Genomic DNA, 6,000 nt, shown 5'->3' with positions numbered 1-6,000 from the left:
ATGAAAGATCTGGTGCCTGAATGATGGCCGAGGGACCAGGATTGATGTAGCCACAGGGAAAGAGTCTGCCTTGGACCTCCTTCTGGGATCTAGTGATGTCCAGAGGGACCAGGATTGATGTAGCCACAGGGAAAGAGTCTGCCTTGCACCTCACTCTGGGATCTAGTGTTGGCAGAGGGACCAGGATTGATGTCGCCACAGGGGAAGAGTCTTGGACCTTACTCTGGGATCTAGTGCCATTGTAGGAATCTGTGAGGGGGAGGTATGGGAGGAGTCGACAGTAGGGAGTGATCACTACTATGCACAGTAGGCCGAAGGGAGGAGGAGGTGTCAGTGGATGGAGAAGGCAGGTGGGTGTTCGGAAGGGCAAAGTGGGATCAGTTTCAGGAGCTGAGTGAGCAGGTTATGGCTCGGGTGGATATGAGATGGGATGTGGATAGTATGAATAACTGGGTGAGAACAGCGTTGGTGGGGGCAGCTACTGAGGAGATACCTAAGAGTTCAGGGAGGAGGAGGAGGAAAGCAGTTCCATGGTGGAGGAACTTTTCTTCAACGAGTCGGACGGGAAGGATTTACTCCAGATACCCGACAAGGCCCTTTTCCCCGTCATTCACAGGAGGAAAAGACGGAGGTATCGTTTACGACGGTCCGGATGCCTTGTAAGGATCCATCGCCGAGAGAGTAATCTACTTTTACCATCGGTCCTATTAGCCAACTTACAATCAAGCGATAATAAAATAGATCAACTACGAGCACATATATCCTACCAACGGGACATTAAAAACTGTATTGTCTTATGTTGCACAGAGTCGTGGCTGAACGACGACATGAATAACATACAGCTGGCGGGTTTTAAGCTTTTTCAGCAGGACAGAACAGTGGCCTCTGGTAAGACAAGGGGTGGCGGCCTGTGCATATTTGTAAACAAGAGCTGGTGCACGAAACCTAAGAAAGTCTCGAGGTTTTGCTCGCCTGAGGTAGGGTATCTCATGATAAGCTGTAGACCGCACTATTTACCTAGAGTTTACATCTATATTTTTCATAGCTGTCTGTCTATATACCACCCCAGACCGACACTGGCACTAAGACCACACTCAACCAGCTGTAAAAGGACCATAAGCAAACAGGAAAATGCTCATCCACTCCTAGTGGCTGGGGACTTTACTGCAGGGAAAGTCAAATCAGTTTTACTTCATTTCTCATACCTCATTTTCCAGAGGAAAAACAACTCTAGACCACCTTTACTCCACACACAGAGATGCATACAAAGCTCTCCCTCGCCCTCCATTTGGCAAATCTGACCATAATTCTGTCCTCCTTGATTGCTGCTTTCTAGCAAAAATTAAAACAGGAAGCACCAGTGAATCGGTCTATAAAAAAGTGGTCAGATGAAGCAGATGCTAAACTTCAGGACTGTTATGCTATCACAGACTGGAATATGTTCCGTGATTCTTCCGACGCAATTGAGGAGTTCCCCACATCAGTCACTGGCTTTATCAATAAGTGCATCGATGACGTCGTCCCACAGTGACTGTACGTACATACCCCAACCAGAAGCCATGGATTACAGACAACATCCGCACTGAGCTAAGGGGTAGAGCTGCCGCTTTCAAGGAGTGGGACTCTAACCCGGAAGCATATAAGAAATCCTGATATGCCCTCCAACAAACCATCAAATCGTCAAAGCATCAATACAGGACTAAAATTTAATCGTACTACACCGGCTCCGACGCTCGTCGGATGTGGCAGGGCTTGCAACCATTACATACTACAAAGGGAATCACAACCACGAGCTGTCCAGTGACACGAACCTACCAGATGAGTTAGATTACTTCTATGTTCGCTTCGAGGCAAGTAACACTGAAACATGCATGATCACACTCTCCGAAGCCGATGTAAGACCTCTTAAAGATCAGCCCTTTTTTTCAATTTTCGCCTAAAATGACATACCCAAATCTAACTGCCTGAAGCAAGGATATGCATATTCTTGGTACCATTTGAAAGGAAACACTTTGAAGTTTGTGGAAATGTGAAATGAATGTAGGAGAATATAACACATTAGATCTGGTAAAAGATAATACAAAGAAAAAAACAACCGTTCTTTGGTATTTTTTTTGTACCATCTTTGAAATGCATGAGAGAGGCCATAATGTATTATACCAGCCCAGGTGCAATTTAGATTTTGGCCACTAGATGGCAGCAGTGTATGTGCAAAGTGTTAGACTCATCCAATGAACCATTGCATTGCTGTTCAAAATGTTGTATCAAGACTGCCCAAATGTGCCTAATTTGTTTATTAATAACTTTTCATGTTCAAAACTGTGCACTCTCCTCAAACAATAGCATGGTATTATTTCACTGTAATAGCTACTATAAACTGGACAGTGCAGTTAGATTAACAAGAATTTAAGCTTTCTGCCAATATCAGATATGTCTATGTCCTGGGAAATATTCTTGTTACTTACAACCTCATGCTAATCGCATCAGCCTACGTTAGCTCAACCGTCCCGCAGGGGACCCACCAATGCTAAAGAAGTTTTAAACAGGTCAACATTCACAAGGCCGCACGGATTACCAGGGCGTGTACTCTGAGCATGCGCTGACCAACTGACAAGTGTCTTCACTGACATTTTCAACATGTCCCTGACTAAATCTGTAATACCAACATGTTTCAAGCAGACCACCATAGTCCCTGTGCCCAAGAACACAAAGGCAACCTGCCTAAATGACTACCGACCCGTAGCACTCACGTCCGTAGCCATGAAGTGCTTTGAAAGGCTGGTCATGGCTCACATCAACACCATCATCCCAGACACCCTAGACCCACTCCAATTTGCATACCGCCCCAACAGATCCACAGATGATGCAATCTCTATTGGACTCCACACTGCCCTTTTTTATTTATTTATTTCACCTTTAACTAGGCAAGTCAGTTAAGAACAATTTCCTATTTTCAATGACGGCCTCCCAGGGAGCAGTGGGTTAACTGCCTTGTTCAGGGGCAGAACCACAGAGTTTTTTCCTTGTCAGCTCGGGGATTCGATCTTGGAATCTATTGGTTACTAGTCCAACGCCCTAACCACTAGGCTACCTGCTGGTTACTAGTCCAACGCCCTAACCACTAGGCTACCTGCTGGTTACTAGTCCAACGCCCTAACCACTAGGCTACCTGCTGGTTACTAGTCCAACGCCCTAACCACTAGGCTACCTGCTGGTTACTAGTCCAACGCCCTAACCACTAGGCTACCTGCTGGTTACTAGTCCAACGCCCTAACCACTAGGCTACCTGCTGGTTACTAGTCCAACGCCCTAACCACTAGGCTACCTGCTGGTTACTAGTCCAACGCCCTAACCACTAGGCTACCTGCTGGTTACTAGTCCAACGCCCTAACCACTAGGCTACCTGCTGGTTACTAGTCCAACGCCCTAACCACTAGGCTACCTGCTGGTTACTAGTCCAACGCCCTAACCACTAGGCTAGGACATCTACTTTGTGCATGACACAAGTAATTTTTCCAACAATTGTTTACAGACAGATTATTTCACTTATAATTCACTGTATCACAATTCCAGTGGGTCAGAAGTTTACATACACTAAGTTGACTGTGCCTTTAAACAGCTTGGAAAATTCCAGAAAATGATGTCATGGCTTTAGAAGCTTCTGATAGGCTAATTGACATTTGAGTCCATTTGAGGTGTACCTGTGGATGTATTTCAAGGCCTACCTTCAATGGTACAGAGATGGCAGGAGCAGGTTAAAAGCCTGATATGGACAGTGATGGTGTAGAGATGGCAGGTTAAAAGCCTGATATGGACAGTGATGGTGCAGGGATGGCAGGTTAAAAGCCTGATATGGACAGTGATGGTGTAGAGATGGCAGGTTAAAAGCCTGATATGGACAGTGATGGTGCAGAGATGGCAGGTTAACAGCCTGATATGGACAGTGATGGAGCAGAGATGGCAGGTTAACAGCCTGATATGGACAGTGATGGTGCAGAGATGGCAGGTTAACAGCCTGATATGGACAGTGATGGTGCAGAGATGGCAGGTTAACAGCCTGATATGGACAGTGATTGGTGTAGAGATGGCAGGTTAAAAGCCTGATATAGACAGTGATGGTGTAGAGATGGCAGGTTAAAGGCCTGATATGGACAGTGATGGTGTAGAGATGGCAGGTTAACAGCCTGATATGGACAGTGATGGTGTAGAGATGACAGGAGCAGGTTAAAAGCCTGATATGGACAGTGATGGTGTAGAGATGGCAGGTTTAAAGCCTGATATGGACAGTGATGGTGTGGAGATGGCAGGTTAACAGCCTGATATGGACAGTGATGGTGCAGAGATGGCAGGTTAAAAGCCTGATATGGACAGTGATGGTGTAGAGATGACAGGTTAAAAGCCTGATATGGACAGTGATGGTGCAGAGATGGCAGGTTAAAAGCCTGATATGGACAGTGATGGTGCAGAGATGGCAGGAGCAGGTTAAAAGCCTGATATGGACAGTGATGGTGTAGAGATGGCAGGAGCAGGTTAAAAGCCTGATATGGACAGTGATGGTGTAGAGATGGCAGGAGCAGGTTAAAAGCCTGATATGGACAGTGATGGTGCAGAGATGGCAGGAGCAGGTTAACAGCCTGATATGGACAGTGATGGTGTAGAGATGACAGGTTAAAAGCCTGATATGGACAGTGATGGTGTGGAGATGGCAGGTTAAAAGCCTGATATGGACAGTGATGGTGTAGAGATGGCAGGTTAACAGCCTGATATGGACAGTGATGGTGTGGAGATGGCAGGTTAACAGCCTGATATGGACAGTGATGGAGCAGAGATGGCAGGTTAAAAGCCTGATATGGACAGTGATGGTGTAGAGATGGCAGGTTAAAAGCCTTATATGGACAGTGATGGTGTAGAGATGGCAGGAGCAGGTTAAAAGCCTGATATGGACAGTGATGGTGTAGAGATGGCAGGTTTAAAGCCTGATATGGACAGTGATGGTGTAGAGATGGCAGGTTAACAGCCTGATATGGACAGTGATGGTGTAGAGATGGCAGGTTAACAGCCTGATATGGACAGTGATGGTGTAGAGATGGCAGGTTAACAGCCTGATATGGACAGTGATGGTGTAGAGATGGCAGGTTAACAGCCTGATATGGACAGTGATGGTGTAGAGATGGCAGGAGCAGTGGAATAGAGATACTAAGGGCAGGCCTTTATTTCAAATACAGAGGAAAGTCTGGGAGTGGAGGACTGAAGGAAGGGACATGAGAGAGGAGGCTATTTTTATTATTTTATTATTATTACAAGATTAATGGTGGGATAGGAAAGCATCCAACAGGAAATTGTGATTTTTGCCAGGAAACAGAGACCGTGGAGCAGGTACTGATACAATGTGGGCCGTATCAGAGGGAAAGAGAGAGCCTGAGGTCCAGTATCTGAGGGACAGAGAGAGGCTGAGGTCCAGTATCTGAGGGACAGAGAGAGCCTGAGGTCCAGTATCTGAGGGACAGAGAGAGGCTGAGGTCCAGTATCTGAGGGACAGAGAGAGGCTGAGGTCCAGTATCTGAGGGAAAGAGAGAGGCTGAGGTCCAGTATCTGAGGGAAAGAGAGAGGCTGAGGTCCAGTATCTGAGGGACAGAGAGGCTGAGGTCCAGTATCTGAGGGACAGAGAGAGGCTGAGGTCCAGTATCTGAGGGACAGAGAGAGGCTGAGGTCCAGTATCTGAGGGACAGAGAGAGGCTGAGGTCCAGTATCTGAGGGACAGAGAGAGGCTGAGGTCCAGTATGAGAGTTAAAGGGATACAGGATTATTAGTTTAAAGATTATATTGATTAGAACGTCATTCGATATAGTCTTAAATATTTAATATTTTTTAAGAGCAACGGTGTTGGCAGGTAGGATTTAGGTCCCCCCCAACCCAACCCTTACCTATTTTAAATGTCAGCTTGGGTAAGGATGTCCCAAGGATCCCAGATAGCAAGGATAGTGGATGGCATACCAGTGT

Source organism: Salmo trutta, chromosome 14 (genome assembly GCF_901001165.1).
Source record: "Salmo trutta chromosome 14, fSalTru1.1, whole genome shotgun sequence".
NCBI lineage: Eukaryota > Metazoa > Chordata > Actinopteri > Salmoniformes > Salmonidae > Salmo > Salmo trutta.
Note: the sequence above shows the minus strand (reverse complement) of the source record.